Source organism: Vicugna pacos, chromosome 11 (genome assembly GCF_048564905.1).
Source record: "Vicugna pacos chromosome 11, VicPac4, whole genome shotgun sequence".
Taxonomy (NCBI): Eukaryota; Metazoa; Chordata; class Mammalia; order Artiodactyla; family Camelidae; genus Vicugna; species Vicugna pacos.
The window spans coordinates 5,267,000-5,286,357 of NC_132997.1; the positions used below are offsets into that span (position 1 = coordinate 5,267,000).

Here is a 19,358-nt window from a genome sequence, read left to right on the forward strand (position 1 = left end):
AAAAGAGAAAGAGAAATCCCCTGAAAGAACCATCAATGAAATAGATATTAATGGCCTATTAGATCAAGATTTCTAAAAAGAAGTGATTGAATTACTGAAGGAATTAAAAGAGATAGTGTTTAGAGACATAAAATATGTCAAAAACAAAATAGTAGCTATAAAGAAGAGCCAAGTAGAATTGGTAAACTCATTGGCTGAAATGAGATCTGACCTAAAGGCAGTACAACGCAAGCTAGATAATGCAGAGGAACGAATAAGTGACCTAGAAGACAGGACAACAGAAAGCACACAATCAGAACAGTTGAGAGAAAAAAATAAAAAAACAATAAAAACAATATAAGGAATCTATTTGATAATATAAAGCATGCCAATCTATGCATCATAAGAGTTCCAGAAGGGGAAGAAAGAACAAAGGGGATGGAGAAGGTATTTAAAGAAATTATAACTGAAAAATTCCCAAACATAAAGAAAGAATCAGACACCCAAGTACAGGAGGCTCAGAGGTTCCCAAACAGGAGGAGCCTAAAGAGACTCACACCAAGACATAACAAAATCAAGATGGCCAGACTGAAGGATAAAGAAATGATCCTAAAGGCAGCAAGAGAAAAACAAAGAGTGAGTTACAAGAGATGGCTCTCAGCTGATTTCTCTACAGAAACACTACAGACCAGAAGGGAGTGGAAATATATATTCAAATTCCTGAATGAAAAAACAGATGCAGCCTAGGATACTTTCTGCAGCAAGGCTATCCTTTAGAACAGAGGGAGAGGTAATGAATTTCACAGAGAAGAAAAACTGAAAGACTTTAGCAACACTAAACCCATGCTAAAGGAAATATTGTAAGGTACACTCTAAATAAAAAAGAAGCAGGATGATACAGAAATGAGAGCTTATAACTGGAAAGGTGATAACTACCATGAATTACAAATAGAATAAACATGAAATTGTAAAAGAAGACATCTAAATCATTGAGTGGGAGAGGGAAGCAATTAAATATAGAGTATTTTTTCTTTCTTCTATTTTCTTAAATTTTTTGTTCTCGGTAGGATGGGTTTGAGATTGCATTACTATCTGTTTAGTACACACAGTTACAGTAATTGGTTAACAGACTTACAAAAAAGTATAACCATAAGCCAAAAACTTACAAGTGAGTAACAAAAACTAAATACAATCCAAGATAACACAAAGGAAAATTACCATACCACAAAAGGAAGAAGAAAGGAACAAAGAAGAAATATGAAATCAACTGCAAATATAAGTTCAAATAGCAATAAACACTCATTTATCATTAATTACTCTAAATGATAATGGACTAAATGCTCCAGTCAAAAGACAGAGTGGCAGACTGGATAATAAAGCAAGAAACTTCAATAAACTGCATACAAGAGACACACTTTAGGGAGAAGGACACATATAGATTGAGAGTGAATGGACGGAAAAGGATATTCCATGCAAATGGAAACTCCAAAAAAGCAGGTGTAGCAGTTCTGATTTCAGACAAAATAGACTTTAAAACAAGGGCCATAAAGAAAGATAAATAAAGGCATTTTATAATGATTAAAGGAGCAATACAAGATGAGGATATTACAATCATTAATATATATGCATCCAACATGAGCACCTAAGTACATAAAACAACTACTAACAGAGATAAACGGGGATATTGATGGGAATACAATCATTGTCAGAAGTTTTAACACCACATTAACATCACTAGACAGATCTTCCACACAAAAAATAAATACGGCAACAGAGAAATTAAATGATACAATAGAAAAATTAGATTTAGTGGATATTTTCAGAGCATTACAACCCCCCAAAATAGGATATATATTCTTTTCAAGTGTGCGTGGAACATTTTCTAGGATTCATCATGTACTTGGTCACAAAAGAAGCCTCAAAAAGTTTAAGAAGATAGAAATTATCTCAAGCATCCTTACTGACCACAATGCCATTGAAACTAGAAATCAAATTCAGAAAAACAAAGCATGAAAAAAGGAAAGCATAGAGATTATACAACATGCTATTAAAAAAAAATGGGTCAATGATGAAATCAAAGATGAAAGTAAGGAATACCTTGAGACAAATGAAAATGAAAAAATCCACAAAAAACTTATGGGACAAAGCAAAAGCAGTGCTAAGAGGAAAGTTTAGAGTGATACAGGCCTTCCTCAAAAAAGAAGAACAATATCAAAAAAAACAATCTAACCCACCAGTTAAAAGAACTAGAAACTGAAGAGTAAAAACACCCAAAAGTCAGCAGAAGGAAGCAAATAATTAAGATCTGGGAGGAAATAAATAAAATAGAGATTAAAAGAAATAGAGAAAATAATCAATCAAACCAAAAGCAATTTTTTGAAAGAGTAAATAAAATCGAGAACCTCTGGCCAAACTCACAAAGAAGAAAAAAGAGAGAGCACAAATTTGCAAAATAAGAAAGGAAAATGGAGAAATTACAACAAATAACATAGAAATATAGAATATCATATGAGAATATCATGAAAAACTACATAAAAAAAGGGATAACCTAGAGGAGATGGACAAGTTTCTGGAAACACACAGTCCACTAAAACTGAATCAAGAAGAAACTGACCACTTGAACAAACCGATCACTAGGAATGAAATCGAATTAACAATAAAAAAAAATCCCTACAAATAAAATCCAGAACTGGACAGCTTCACCAGGGAATTGTACCACACATAAAAAGAAGTACTCATACCAGTCCTTCTCAAACTCTTCCAGAAGATTGAAAAGAAGGAATATTCCCAAACTCATTCTATGAAGCCACAAACACCCTGATACCAAAACCAGGCAAAGACACCACCAAAAAAGAGAATTACAGACCAATATCACTGATGAACACAGATGCAAAAGAGTCCTTACCAAAATACTAGCAAATAGAATTCTACAGCACATAAAAAAGATTATACAACATGCTCAAATTGGGTTCATCTCAGGGACACAAAGGTGGTTCAACATATGCAAATCAATCAATGTAATACTTCACATCAACAAGAGAAAGTACTAAAACCACATGATCATCTCAATAGATGCATAAAAGCTTTTGATAAAATTCAACACCCATTTATGATAAAAATTCTCACCAAAGTGGGTATTGAGGGAACATAACTCAACATCATGAAAGCTATATAAGACAAACCTACAGCCAGCATAGCACTAAACGGTGAAAACCTCAAAAGCTTCTCACTAAATTCTGGGACAAGACAAGGATGCCACTATCACCACTCCTATTCAACATAGTCTTGGAAGTCCTGACCATAGCAATCAGGCAAGTAAGAGAAGTAAAAGGGGTCTAAATTGGAAAAGAAGAGGTAAAAGTGTCACTACATGCAGATGACACGACACTATATATAGAAAACCCTAAAAGGTCCACACCAAAACTACTAGAGCTGATCGAAGTATTTAGCAAGGTAGCAGGTTACAAGATTAATGTTCAAAAATCAGTTGCATTTCTTTACACTAATGATGAATCAACAGAAAAAGGAAGTAAAGAAATAAAACACTTTAGAATAGCACCCAAAGTAATAAAATTTCTAGGAATAAATCTAACCACAGAGGTGAGAGAATTATACACAGAAAACTATAAACCATTGGTGAAGGTAATTGAAGAAGACTTTAAAAAATGGAAAGGTATCCCATGCTCTTGGATTGCAAGAATCAATATTGTTAAAATGGTCACACTGCCCAGGGCAATATACAGATTTAATGCAATCCCTGTAAAATTACCCAAGACATATTTCATAGAACTAGAACAAATCACAATAAAATTTATATGGAACCATCAAAGACATAGAAATTCCAGGGTATTACTGAAGAAAAAAAAGAAAGAGCCTGGAGGAATAACGCTCCCAGACTTCAGACAATACTATAGAGTTACAGTCATCAAGACAGCATGCTATTGGTACAAAAACATACATATAGACCAATGGAACAGAATAGAGAGCCCAGAAATGAACCCACAAACTTTTGGTCAACTAATCTTCGACAAAGGAGGCAAGAATATACAATGGAATAAAGACAGTCTCTTCAGCAAGATAAACATAAGACAAGATACAATAAACCTCCTAGAAGAAAATACAGGCAAAATATCTGACATACATCTCAGAAATGTTCCCTTAGGGCAGTCTACCCAAGCAATAGAAATAAAAGCAAGAATAAACAAATGGGACCTAAAGAAACTTACAAGCTTCTGCACAGCAAAGGACACCATAAGTAAAAAAAAAAGACAACCTACAGAATGGGAGAATATTTTTGCAAATGAAACTGACAAACTTGATCTCCAGAATATATAAGCAGCTCAAATGACTTAATAAGAAACAACCAAATAACCTAAACCAAAAATGGGCAGAAGACCTAAACAAGCAATTCTCCAAGGAAGACATACAAATGATCAATGGGCACATGAAAAAATGCTCAGTGTCACTAATTATCAGAGAAATGCAAATCAAAACTACAATGAGGTATCACCTCAAACCAGTCATAATGGCCATCATTCAAAAATCCACAAATCACAAATGCTAGAGAGGCTGTGGAGAAAGGGGAACCTCCTACACTTCTGGTGGGAATGCAGTTTGGTGCAGCCACTGTGGAAACAGTATTGAGTTCCCTCAAATGTCTAGGAATAGACTTGCCATATGACCCAGGAATCCTGCTCCTGGGCATGTATCCTGAAGGAACCCTACTTCAGGATGACACCTGCATCCCAATATTCATAGCAGCACTATTTACAGTAGCCAAGACATGGATACAGCCTAAATGTCCATCAGCGGATGACTGGCTAAAGAAGTGGTATATTTATACAATGGAATACTACTCGGCCATAAAAACTGACAATATAGGGCCATTTGCAGCAACATGGATGCTCCTGGAGAATGTCATTCTAAGTTAAGTAAGCACGGTAACAAGGAATAAAGACAAGTTACCCACATGTACAGCTATTTTGATTAAAATATCCACACAGAAAGCAAGTCACCCCCACGACTGCTGCCAGGAGGAGCATCTGAGTGTAATAGCCCAGCCAAGCAAAGTAGATTCCGAACTTCTCTCCTTAGAATTTCCTGCAGAAAGACAGAAGGAAGTTTCAGAAGACACAAATAATCACTCTGTAGCTTCATCCTCATGTTAATTTATTTTTTCTTTTTTGGGGGGCATAATTAGGTTTATTTATTTGTTTTTAAATGGAGGCATTGGGGATTGAACCCAGGACCTCATGCATGCTAGACATGCACTCTACCACTGAGCTATACGTCCCTCCATCATATTAATTTCTGATTCTAAATCAAGGGGGCCTTAAGTTTAAACCTCCGACTCAATTCACTCTTAAAACATATGCGTTTTCATAGCAGCCCCCAAATTCTACCGTGAAATAAGAAGTGTTTTATGTATCATAGAAATACAGATCACTGGCTCACCTGCTGAAGAGAGATAAATGAGAACAGAGCAAAGGAGGGGACGAGGCTGACTCCAGAGCAGATGCAGGGGATCATCACCACTCACTGGACAGTCTGGCACATTCAACAAATCCCCCCCAAAATCATTCTTAACAGGCTTGACACAAGTGGACATCAACAACTGGCTCAGTCATCTGCTCCTGCCTTATCTCGGGAAAGTCCCTGGAGCAAATGCATCGTAAACCACAGATAATAAGGAAATGGCTGATAATGATAACAACTGGGAGTGCAATGTCTGTCTGACAAAATATTTATAAAACTCATTGTGGGAATGGGAGAGGGCAGGAGGGATGTGACTGAGGAAGGCACTGCCCTGTATTCTTTGTATCTAGCACGTCTTTTGTTCCTAGGTTTTAAAACCTCTTCTCAGTTAATCTGGAGTAGATGGAACAGGCCAGGGAGGCAAGATTAGAAGAAAGGAGGCAGGGCATGAAGTGGTGCCAGGCTGATCCTAAAAGGGAGACCGACACAGACAGGCAGACACAGAGAGTTTAGGGATGAGGTGGAACAATGAGACGGCGGCTCAGGTGTTTCTTGCTTTTGCTGATAATTCCCTCAACTGGCTCACTGCTGACTCGGCAGTGCTGGGTAAAACCTGTGGATTTCCTCAGCTCTGAGTTCTCTCTGAGGCTTCCGGCTCAGTCTGGAGCTGAGATGAGTTCCGTGGGCTTAGCCTAAGGGGGACTCAGCTCTGAGAATAGCCTGGAATCCTGGAAAACTTCACGCAGGAATCCCTTGGGCTGGACCAGCACTCACAGGGCTGCTGTGAGACCAGCTCCATCATCAGAGACATGGGCGTGGACCATTCCATGGGGAAAAGGGCTGAGCCCGATGCCAAATCAGATAGGAGCGACAAAGTGTGTTCATTCTCATGTGACTGGGCTTTGTGGCCTGGATCACGGGTGGCAGGCTCAGGATGGTGTCTGGCAGAGAAAACCCTGGCAATGGGTTTGAGATGTCTTGGACTCTTTCTTGTTAAGCTTTTTGTAATACATTCTTATCAACTATCCATCCTGAAAATGCCAAATTCAAAACTGAAAGAATGTTAGAATTTGCCTGCTCTAACTGCCCAATGGTAAACACACCCTGCTACAGTTACAGAGCTGGTCAGGCAGCCTCTGCCTGGATATTTACAGTGACGGGGAGTTCATTACTTCCAAAGGTTACAAGTCGGCAGGAAGGTCAGACAGAATTTTTGAACCTTAAACAGTTGTCTGCCTCCTAGTCCTTGCTGAAAGGCAAGGAATAATGAGGATCCCTTCAAATGTAGTTTTGCTGATTGTTATCTCTCTCTGTCAAAAGCACCCCAATTCTTAACATAAATTTTTCAAAATTCAGCTTTGATTTCTTTTTAGCAAAGTAATGCCATACATTTAATAAAGAGTCAAACAGTTCTCGAACACCGATTGTAAAAAGGAGCAGTTCCCAACAACTGCCCCATTTCCTGGCCAGAAAAAACCACGTTCAGCTCCTACTGCTGACTCTTGGAATACTTACTCCCTTTCTCTGACTAATATCCTTGTAACACAGCCTACTGACTTTTTCAGCTTTATGTATCACCTATTTAACTTTCTATTTTGGAAAATGAGGATTCAGATCTCTTTCAAACCCCATCTCATCTACATACCCAAATCTTTTTTCTTCCAACCTTTTCATACAATTACATTATAATTTTCATCAGTTCAGTATCCTTGCTTTACATTATTATTACTCTGTACAGACTATTCAAAGCTGTAGCAATTTGTGCTAGTCTTACCTTTTCTTCCCTACTTTGTTTTCCTGGAGTTAATAATTGTCTTGGTGGTTCATAGCTTAGATTTCTGTGCACTTAACAATTCAACCTCAGACCTTCTCTTAACGAACAACTTTCACAATACTTTCCAATACATTGTCTACAAATTTCATCTCCTTGAATAAATCTCTTCAGATCTCCTTCCACATGGATTAACGACATGCTAGTCTTGTCACAGAGCTCAAGGGGCCACTAGTGGGAAGTAACAAGGGAATACATGGACCAGGAGCAGGGAAAAGATCAACATAATTGCCTTAGCAATACATACTTAAAATAGTGGGAAAATTGTTTTCTTTACAAACACAAACACACACACAAACCCCAAAAGCCCATAAAGAATGATTAAAGAGCGGTCAAACCCATTGCCCTGCCTTCAAATTCTGTATAACATAAAACAAAAATAACAGAAGGAAGATATCATATAAATATGAATCTCAAGGGGGATTGGGTACACTCAGTGGCAGAGTGTGTGCTCAGCATGCATAAGGTCCTAGATTCAATCTTCAGTACCTCCATTAGAAAAAAAAATTAAAAAGAAAAAAAATTATCAATTTTAAATATTTACATATTAACAAATATCCTCCTTTAAAACTGTGTTCTAAAGGGTAACCCGGGTTAAGGAGAAAGTGCCTCTTCGTGACTGATCCTGCTGATAATTGAGGGAGGAAATTAGAGTATGACCACATGAAATAAAATTCCTTATGAAATAATGATCCTGGGTGACAATCATTTTTGGCTGCTGTCATCACAAAAAAGAGAGTCAACTGTAATATTATGTACCTTATGACAGGAGTACAAAACTTCACATAACAAATATTTTTGCATAAAGCTGAACCTCAATCAGACCAAGCTTTTAGGGGAGGATTAAATCACTTAGCTAAAGCCAATACATAGGATGGAGAAACAAGTCTAACACCATAGGGGAGAATGAAATCAGCCAAACAGGAAACAGAGAAACCCCTCAGCAATTTCAAGGAAAATGAGAAACAGGAAAATTATAGATTAGAACGCACTTGAGAGATATGCTAGCTGCAATGCCTGAATCTTGTCTGGATCTTGATTTCAACCCCAAAACTACTTAAAAGTGTATTCTTGTGACAAGCAGGGAATTATTTTGTAACCCTAAAAAAAAGGAATATTCCAATTTTATTTGAAAGAGACCTTGTCATTTCACTAATGAAAGGTTAAGCTATGTAGGATTGTCTTCAAAATGACCCCGTAGTGGGGAAAGGGAGGAGATGGAGATGAAAGATGCAACAACAGTGACTCTGAGTTTATAATTCTGGAGCTGGGTGACTGATACAGGCAGGCTGGCTGTACTGTTCTCTCTATTTCTGTACATGTTTGAATCTTTCCATAAAATGTGAAACAACAAATAGACTTCAGTGTTTTTAAACCCTCACTTTGAAGGTTAAGAGGTTTGCCCAAGTAGGTGGGCAACTGCATGGGGCACTGAGAAAAGAAAGAACAGACACCTGGCTCCAGACTGACCTGGGGCTACCTTGACCCTCCTCTTCTCCTAACCATCCACAGCCAGCCCATAACTGAATCCTGTCAGCCCCACTCCCCAAACGCATTCCTCATTGGCTCCCACCATCTCTCATCTGGCCCAATCCAAGAGCCTCCTACCTGGCATCCCTGCTTCCTGGGTCCCTGCCATACATTCTCCACATTATCTTTGCAAAATGTGAGTGAGAGAAAATTACTTTAGTGCTTAAGCTATCATGATTGCTTCTCAGTGCGCTTAGAGTCTACACTCCTTTCCGCGCTCCTGATGCCCTTCTAAACCTCGCGTCTCATCACTCTCACCAGCGCTGGCTCCAGTATCTCCTCAAACCTGCTGAGCACATTTGTGCCTCAGGGCCAATGGACAAGCTGCCTCTATTCCATGGGTGACTTTTCCCAGATCTTCAAATTCCAGCCGCCTTATCGCCATCTCAGCTCACATGTAACCTACTCAAAGATAGCTTTCTTAACTCACTTCCCCCCAAGTCTCCCATCTCAACACTGTGTTATTTCTTCATTTCAATCTGACATTGTTTCCTTATTTGCCCGATTATTTTTGTTTTCTCGGTTGTCCTTGGCCTCCATCCCCCCAGCAGCCTTGCCCAAACAGCATAAGCTCCCGGGGAGCAGCCGGCACTGGTGCTCTGAGAAGACACATGCTGAGAGCGACATTACAATCACGTGGTGTAGTGAAACGGTGTCGAACAGCAGATACAGAAAAGCAGTGAGAATTTCTCTCTTATTTTATAATTTAAATGAAATATAACATTTACTCCTATTTAATGAAGAATTTGGTAGGTCTTTTTTCCCAGTTCCTAGGCAGCAACCGCTAAACCCTCGAAATTTCCCAAGATAGGAGTGTCTTTGCTATTCATGGTGGAACCTTGGATGGCTTGTGTTCATGAGATGACTCAGGATGGGGAGTGGCCAGCCAGAGACACCAACCATGTGATTAGAAGAGTGGGGCTTTAAGCTTTGTGACAAGTGAGTGGCCACCAGGAGAGGAAGGGGCTCAAAGTTTAGGGCTAAGGAAAGGTTTGACTTACAGTTAGGGTTTGGGTTAGCCATGTAGGTAATGACCCAATAAATCATGGCTTTGAAATAAAGCCTGCAGTAAAAACTTGGGGCAACGAAGCTCAGAGCTCCTGTGAGCTTCCTGGTTGTTAACACTCTTGGAGGACTGTCACACTCACATGCCATGAGGACAACCCTGAGCCCTTCCCACTGGAGTGCTCTCCACAACAGCTCACCTGATGAGACCTAAGGGCTGCTGCTTGTCTGTGCTTCGAGGAGGAGCCCATTCCCTGTACAGAAGGCCCTGATCGCTGGGGCAGCTGACGTCCTCTGACGGAGGCTGAAGTGGCACTGGGAATCAGAAGCAAACAGGTGAGTGTCACTGTCACAAAATGCTCACATGTTCTGTTGATAAAATTTGGTTCTAACACTTCGTGGTCATTTGTAAATAAGGGGCCCTCACTTGCCAGGAGGGATGGCGGTACCATATAATTTTTCATAATTCTCACCCAGGATTAATATTAACCCCTTGAGGGTCATTTGCAAACGTGATTGGAAAGGAACGCTTGGATGTCACAGTCCTGGGACCACCGTGGGTACCTGGTGAGAGTCTTGCAGATGCTTAATGTACTACAACCGGGCTAGTCTTCCACAGCAAAAATCTAGGCCACCCAAGTGCCCAAACTGCTGCAGTGGAGGGACACCTGATGGTCCAGCCCCCTCTTTGGGCACCCAGAGGAACCTGGACTCTGGCAGGTTAGGAGCAGGGTCAATTCTAAAACCCAGGCATTTTTGTCCCCACAATTCAGTAGTTATTCGGTGACAGCACATGGAATATAAACAACAAAGTAACTTGACATGATGTTATATATTTAGCTTACTCAAGAAACAAAGTTTAAATCCAGTCATTCTCCTTCCCACCTGACCTACTTTCCTTTCTCTTGTACTAGCACCAGATTATTACCCACCCAGCCTTAACATGGGTCCTGACTCCACTTACCTCCCTCCCAAACACCACATGAGATGATTCCTCAGCCTGGATGTGGGACCAGCAATTACAAGAAGCTTTAGTGGAAAAGAACTGGTTATGCACAGATGCCAACTAAACACTGTAGAATCCTGGTGTCCCGCATTAGTAATCATGACAGCTGTTTGCAAGTGTCCCCAAAGTTCATTTAAGACTCTCACTGCTAATTATGCTGGAACATAAATATGAAACATGTGGACTGCTGGGCTGGACTGCTAAGCTGGGTCTCTAATCCAGGAAGCTCAGTGTCTGCTCCCTGCACCCAGCTCCCTGTTCTGTTCATGCATGTGCATCAAGAAGCTGTTTAGTGTCCATTTTAATATCTTAAACAGTGCATTTCAATATTATCTTCATCCATATATACGTGTACCACACAGTAGTAATGATCAATCTTAGTATTTGCTTTCTTTGGTCTTAGAGAGTCAGATAAACAGATAGCAAAGATAACAAAGTCATAGAGGGCTATAATATAGTATTTCCTTTATTTCAATGACAGGATTTATTTAAAGAGCTTAGATATAACATCCTTGCATTTATGGCATCATTAAGCGTCTGAAGCTGTTACATTATAAAAACTTCATTTCTAGCGAGATGTTATCAGTTAGAGAAGCGCTCCTAAATTTGAGGGGTTGCTGTCATCTCAGACGGAGTCCCTAAAAAATGTCAGCAATCTGCAGTATTGCCATCATGACAAGAACCCAGACAGATGAAATTTGGAAAGCCTTGTGGCTTTCTAGTGCACAGACAGAAAATGGTATTTCAGAGGGAAAAGCCTGAATTACAGAAAGTGATAAATGAAATGGTCTAACATGCGTTTCCCTTTCAAAGAACTAATACGTCTTTGGTCGATAATAACATCTGTCAGAAATTATGAAAAGAGCTGACAGATGCATAGTACTTAATATAAGCCAGGGCTGTTGTATCACTGACACAGATTCATTAATCCCCATAGCATCTCTACGAGGTTGGTACTACAATTATCCCCATTTTATTGGTGAGGAACTTGATAGACACAGAGGGTAAATGACATTTACAAGGTCGACAGCGGGGAAACCAACACAGGTGTTCCAGCTTGAGTCTACGCTCTTGGCCACTTCTCTTTTTTTTTTTTTGGTGGTGGGGAGATAATAAGGTAATTCTGGTGGGGGGTGGGGAGGTAATTAGGGTTATATGTCTATTTTAGAGGACGTGATGGGGGCTGAACCCAGGACCTTATGCTTGCTAAGCATGCGCCCCATCACTTGAGCTGTGCCCTCCCCTCTAGAGTCTATGCTCTTAGGTTCTAATCCTCACTGTCCCACATGGTAACTGTGGGGGAAGTACAGTTCATTCATTCGCTCGTTAAACTCAGCCTTCCCGGTGCCTGAGATTCAGCAGTGAACAAGACAACATGCTTCCTGCCTTAAATGAGCTTGTCGCCTCCTGATATATTATCTTCATTTTACCCAGGAAGAAACAAGGTCAAGAAGATTAGCCTTTTCCTCTTAACACCGGAGGATACATGAGGTGCTTTATTTCAATTCTGCCATTTGACTTACACCATGGGGAGGGAAAGCTGCCTTGCAAATCCTGGAGCTCACAAACCTGTTAATCCTGAATTTTTTTTAACACTGTCTCTTACTTGATACTTGATCTGAGAAAGGATGAAGCAAACCTAAAAATATTCTAAGAGAGCTTGTGGTTTATACAAGGTAACTAACCAGCCACTGTTTACTATCCTAACAGGAATCTGTAGGCATATTTCTTTTCTTTCTCTTTTTTCCTTTTTATGGGCAGCTTTTAAAAACCAAATCAAACCAACCAAACCAAATCACTGATAATTCAACAGCAGGTTCTAAATCACCCCCAAGACAGCAGCTAAACTCGGTTTAGACTTACAATGCGGTTTCTGGTGGTTGGATTGGAGAATGTATCTCTATGCTGAATATAAAAGTCATTGACGGAGCTCTTCTCAAATAGGGCAAAGAAAAGCTCTTGTTCCGGTTGTTGATACTTTCATCCATTTGGAGGACTTTCATAAAACATCTGAAGTTATCAAAGGCTGAGGACCGGGTTTTCAGATCATTGGGCTTCAGAGGCAATATTATGTGCAGTATCTCAGCTTATGTACAGAACACCTCCCACAGGGGATGTACTTTTGCAAATACAAGCTTGTCATCCAAAACCTATATTGGGAGAATGAAAACACAAACCGGGAAAGTATTTTCACATTTTTAGTACACAGATTTTTCTTACGTTGCTGGTAGTTAAAGCACTTGTGCAAACACACACATATGTCACACTGGTAAAAGTGAAGATATAATAAAAATAGATTTGCAATCCATCATACATTTTTGCCTTAAAGATAATTTCTTTGTTGAAATTACTGAAAAGTTATTTAAAATCCTTACAGTTCCTTCATAAAATAACCAATGTTTTAGATGAAGAAAAGCAAACTTGTTAATTTTTAGTCCAAATTAGTAACTAAAAATAGAAACACCAAAATATTCTTTGCAGTGGTATTGTAATGACAATTTTTTAAATTTCTGAAACCTAGAACTATTTACATATCTGTTCAATATAGTGTTAAACAGCAATTAAAAGGGATTTAAAAGATTTATATTTATTGATATGGAATATATAATAAAAGGAGAAAGAAAAAAATGTGAAATAATAATTTTCCTTTTTGGATGGGAAAAATATCTACATTTGAACAAAAAAAAGTTTAGAAGGATTTTATGATTCTTTATGTATAATTAAGGTACAGATGATTTTTAATTCCACTGTTCTTTCATTTTCAATTTTGGGGGGTAACTTTTTATAATAAAAAAATCTTTAAAAAGTTTCTTGCACAAATACATTAATAGATATATTTATGACTATATTCTCTGGCTATTAAAAAAGATCTCCTAACTGTAGATCTGAAACATACATTCCATAATGCAGATTCTGAGTGACTCGCCTCCCAGCCCACAGCGAAGGCACGGCTAGTGTGGCATGTTTCAAATACCATTCCAAGGAACATGCAGGCTCCCAGCCAATGGCTGCAAGGGGACTGACACTGATCCGGTTGCTCCCAGCTGCAGACCATCACAGATGAGTTTAGATCCACAGGCTCATATTTTCTCTGTCAAAAGAAATCAGAAAATGTTAGGCTTTTACTTTCACCAGGGAAAAGAAGTTTTTTTTTAATGCAAAAAAATAACAACAAACCAATTTGAACCTGATGAAAAGACATTTACTCAAAACAGCACAGTAGCAATGAAGGTGCTCTGGCAGACAGGGACTTGTTGGATTCCTGTGAGTGCTGGACTCCTCACATGGAATTCCCTTGGCACTCCAGAAGGCCTGTGGTTTTCCTCATGGGTTTGTGGCCATAAGTGGCGCACAAAAGTCTCTGGCTTTGCCACAATTTCAAAGCCTTTTTGGCTTATGAAAGGTTTTGTCCTCAAATGGAGTTTTCTTGAGTCCAGTCACTGATGTCATTTACCAGAGTTACAGTCCAGATCTGATATTCTAGACTCTTAAAATCTTGCAGACATTCAAATGGTTCAGGTTTGGATGTGTATTCACCTCTGCAGGCCTGGACCAAGTCTGATAAAGACACCCGGACAAGTTCAGCAAAATAAAAAGAAATTTTCCTCTCTGCAAGACTGAAATGTCTGTGAAGCTATAAAAACATCTGCACCTACAAAAATAGGGAACCAACTCATCAATAACATATCTATCCATAATGCATGGACATTCAAAATAAATACTGTATTTACTCCTATTAAATTCTATCTGGTTTTTGCCAAACTGTGTCCTAAACTGAAAGGAAAGTATGTAAATGTAGAGAATTTTTTACCTTTTAAAAGAAAAAGGAACCCTCCTACTCGGTTGGTGGGAATGTAAATTGGTGCAGCCTCTATGGAGGACAGAAAAGAGGTTCCATAAAAAAATGAAAATAGACTTCCGTGTGATCCAGCAATCCCATTCATGGGTATATGTTTGGAGAAAAATTTAATTCAAAAAGACACATGCACCCCAATGTTCACAGCAGCACTATTTAAAATAGCCAAGACACTGAAACAACCCAAATGTTCACTGACAGATGACTGGATAAAGAAGTTGTGGTATATTATATATATATATATATATGTATATATACATGTATACATATATATACACACACATATATACCATGAACACACACACAAATGGAATACTGTTCAGCCATTAAAAAATAAAATAATGCCATATTCAATAACATGGATGGACCTACAGGGTATTATGCTAAGTGAAATAAGTCAGAGAAAGATAAACAAATATTCTATATATTAACTTATATGTATATCTAAAAAATAAAACAAATTAATGACTATAATAAAACAGAAATAGTCTCACAGGTACACAGAACAGACTGGTGGTTACCAATGGGGAGAAGGAGAAGAGGGGAGGCAGGAAGGCGTTAGGGGATTGAGAGGTAAAAAGTACTACGTATAAAATGGATAGGTTACAGGGCTGTATCATACAGCACAGGGAAATATAGCCATTATTTTATGGTGACTTTACATGGAATATAATCTATGAAAATGTTGAGCCTCTATTTTGTACACCTGAAACTAATATGATGTAAATCAACTACTCAATTACAAAATTTTTAATCAAAGTTTCCTTTTCATATTATTTGCAATAAGTTAGAAACCAGCACTGTCAATAGAAACATAGTGCAAGTCACAATTTTCCAGTAATTCCATTTAGAAAATTAAAAGGAACAAGTGAAATTAATTCCAGTAATAATTACATTTATCCCAAAATATCCAATACACTATCATTTCAAAAGTGTGATTGACACTTTTAAAACTTATTAAGAATATTTTACATTATTTTTGTTGTACGAAGTCTTGAAAATCTATTATATATTTTCCACTTATAGAACATCTTAATTCACAATAGCCACATGTGGCTCGTGGCTACCATACTAGACAGACCAGATTACACAATTCACACTTCTGATAAATTAACTGCTCTTTCGTATTTAAAAAACTTGCAGAAAAGGGTTTAGATATGCCCTCTATCAAACAAAGCAACCTTGACGGGTGGGTATTATCTTCATTATAAAGTGAAAAATAAAGGTAAGAGAGCCATGCTTACATGTATGTTAATGTAACAATACCTTCTTAATTCATTCAGGACTTTACAATCTTTCTTCATATGCCAAGGATTCACTGTCACTGCGCAATGTTTTTCACTATTACCATCTTCGTGATTGAGAGGCGTCTGATGACCCTGCTTTGTGCATCTTTACATAAAGTAACAAAACAGAGAAAAAGACCTTATTTAAGATAATTTAGGGGGGAGGGTATAGCTCAAGTGGATGATCATGTTCTTAGCATGCACAAGGGCCTGGGTTCAATCCCCAGTACTTCTTCTAAAAATAAAATAAATAAATAAAAACCTAATTACCACCCCCCAGCAAAAAATTAATTTATTACTTTAATTAAAAGTTAAAAAAAGATAATTTAGTGCAGGCTTATCAGGCTACAAGAGCTACAATGAATGCCCCCACCCATTAATTTAGAAGAAGTCTCACAGTATTTCTCAACATAAAGGCTAAAATATAATTGAGAACACTTCCTGATGGTCAGCATCATTTTAAGAAAAATGTAGATAATTACGTCCCTGGTGTCAAATTTCTGTAAGAGTTGGGCATGGAACATTTAGTAAAAGTGATTTTGCAGCTATCTTTGAAAGAAATGCTGAGAAATGATCTTTTCTGTTGGAAATTAGCCTGCTTTTAAATTCTTCAGTAGGCATACGTGTTTACAAACCAGGCAGGAACTGGATTATATTTTACATATACTTTAGAAACTGATTTGAATTTTGCCCTCTACCTGCAAGGCTAGTTCTTAGATAATAACATAAGCAGGCCACTATACTAAATTTTGTTTCCCTGTTTGCTTAATCCTCACAACAACTCTGTAAGCTGCTATTATTACCCCCATATAACAGATAAAGAGCTTGAGGCAGAAAATAATTTGGGTAACTTGGTAAATGGTGGAGCTGAGTAAGACTGCAGCCAGTCTGACACTCAAGTCCATTCTTCTCACCAATGTCGGATACTGCTACCTACATTCAGCAATGACAGCTAATTTCATATTTAAGTGTGTCATTTCAAAAAGTGCAAAGCTATATTAGTACTGCTGTGTAAATTATCCGTTTGAGATGTGATTGCCAAAAAAAAAAAAAGAAATAAAATCAGGGTGCCACTGAGGGGAGGGCAAACTGCATATGGACGGACACAAGGGGACTTTATGAGGACAAAGTTGCACAAATCTAGAAATAGATAAAATGGCTGACTTGTACAATTATAATGTGTGAATTTTATGGCCTGTAAATTACACCTTAATACAGCTATTAAATTAAGAAACTGGGATACCAAATTAAGACTAAAACACATATATATATCACACAAAGAACAGCAGGCAAATATCATTATTTACTGCACCATTTTCCTTCATGCAGCTTCCTATCCTCACCCGTTCCTGAAAGGATGATTCATTTTTAAAATAGTCTTTAAATTTATTCAGCAAATAATTTTTGACTGCCTACTATGTACCCAGGACTAGTCTAGGCACTTGGAATAGATCAATAAACAAAACAAAATTCCTGTCCTCACGGAGCTTGGTTGGAGTCTAGCTGGGATGGGGGTGGAGATGACAATTCACACAACAGAGCAGCAGAGAAGGTGGCATGTTAGGAAAGAGGAACCATGGAAAAATCAAAAAAGGGCAAGGTAAAGAGAGTTGAGGGTATGGGATGTGGGTGATGTTGTATTAAATACCAGAGCAGGGCACACTGAGGACTGAGGTTAGAACTAAGACTTGGAGGTGAGAAGTCCCAGGTGGACGGAATAACCATCACCAAGGGCAGCGCGCACCTCGCATGTTCCAGAATGGGGGCACGGCTGGAGCTGCGGTGAAGGGTCAGTGCAGGTCCTGTATGGCCTTGGAGGACATTGTAAGGACTGTGGCTTTTACCCAGAGTGAAATGGGGAGGCACTGCAGAAGGACGACACAATCTCACTTAGGTTTTCGAGGCTCACTTGACTGCCGGGTGAGAATAGTCGAAACGGGTCAGAGATGAAAGGTGGGAAGCCTCTGAAAAGGGCTGTGCAGGAGGAGAGGACAGTGGCTCAGGGCAGGGAAGCAGCAGTGGAGGCAGGAGCCATGGTGAGAAGTGGCTGGGTTCTGGATATGGTTTAAAGGCAGTGTTAAACCAGATCTATTGACAGAATTCATGTGGTATGTCAGTGAAAGTCAGAATAACTCCAAGTTTTTTAACCCAAGCAGCTGGATGGATTAAGTTTCCACTAACTGAATGGGGGAGGTTGCAGGAAGAACCAGTTTGGGGGGGAGGAGAACAAAGAGCTCAGTTTTTACACATGTTGCTTTTAAGATATCAGAGCTTCAATTGAAGATGTCAAATCAGTAGAAGATTGTAAGAGTCCAGAGTTGGAGAGAAAAATTCTAGCAGGAGACAGAAATGTGGGAATCATGGGTCACACAGGTGGCACAGGAAGACATGAAACCGAGGTAGTCAAACATTAAGATAACCTGGCATTAACCATGGAAGTTGTCCTTGAGGGCCTGCCTACTAGGTGTGGATATCAGTCCTATTTCCTGACCACTCGAGTTTTAAAAAGCAACTTACAAATGAATTCGTGCAAGACATTGCCTCCAGTGGGTGGGTCCAGAGCTGGAGTGGGAGAATTAGATGGTGCACGCTACTCCCTACGGAAGAATGTGTGTGTGTGTACACATGTGTGTGTGCGCAGGGGGATGAGATACACCTGGCTTTAAGAAAAAGAGCAAGTAAGTCTAGAAGCTGAAAGATGAAAGAATATCCAGATATGGTAGAGGGAACAGGGGAAACACTGTGTACTGTAAGACATATCCCCATAACGCCATTTCCCACCATCCTTTCATAAGGAACACAGTTGAAAAGGGGGGAATTATGTAGATACGTGTGATGTACACAAACTTTCTGACTATGTAACACTGAATATCTACATATGTAGCAAGTTAATGATATTTATATCTGCTTCAAATTTAAAAACAAGTTCACAACAGAGGGAAAATAAAATACTGAGGACTGGTAGAAGTATCATAGAAGGCCTTTCAATGCTCAGATTGGAAGCAAAAGCAGCTTCACCCCACAAAGAATGTCAATAGGAGTCAAGAATGTTTATATTTGCTTAAGAAATTGAGAGTTACAACTTCCTGCTGTAAAGAATTCACATAAGACAGATACCACACTATAAGCAACGTCTATACTGGAGCTTTCTTAAAGCTATTTTAGTTCCTGCTTGTTCTGATGTACTCCAGACACTCTGCAAAGAAAACCTTCTATTCAAAGGCTTAAAGGAATAAAAAAAGAAATAACACTGCATTCTTTTCAGTGTTCTCTGTACTGAAAGTCAATTGCAAATGCAGCACCCTGCCACAGGTCTACATTTTTAACAATAAAGACCTTTGCGCAATTTTTGAATTGCTATGTGACTTTGGGTCAGTCTCTCACTAAGAA

The 19,358-nt window shown here is 38.8% G+C and overlaps 1 long non-coding RNA gene across 1 annotated transcript in view; it reads right to left on the bottom strand.

Moving 5' to 3' along the window:
* Positions 1–12,913, bottom strand: part of LOC140699128 (uncharacterized) — a 28,585-nt gene extending 15,672 nt beyond the window's left edge. Inside the window, exons 1-3 of the long non-coding RNA XR_012077133.1 lie at positions 12,690–12,913; positions 10,021–10,135; positions 4,949–5,079 (exon numbers count right to left, since the gene is read on the bottom strand). This is a non-coding gene — a long non-coding RNA (uncharacterized lncRNA). The remainder of the gene's footprint in view (positions 1–4,948; positions 5,080–10,020; positions 10,136–12,689) is intronic.
* Between the last annotated feature and the right edge of the window lie 6,445 nt (positions 12,914–19,358).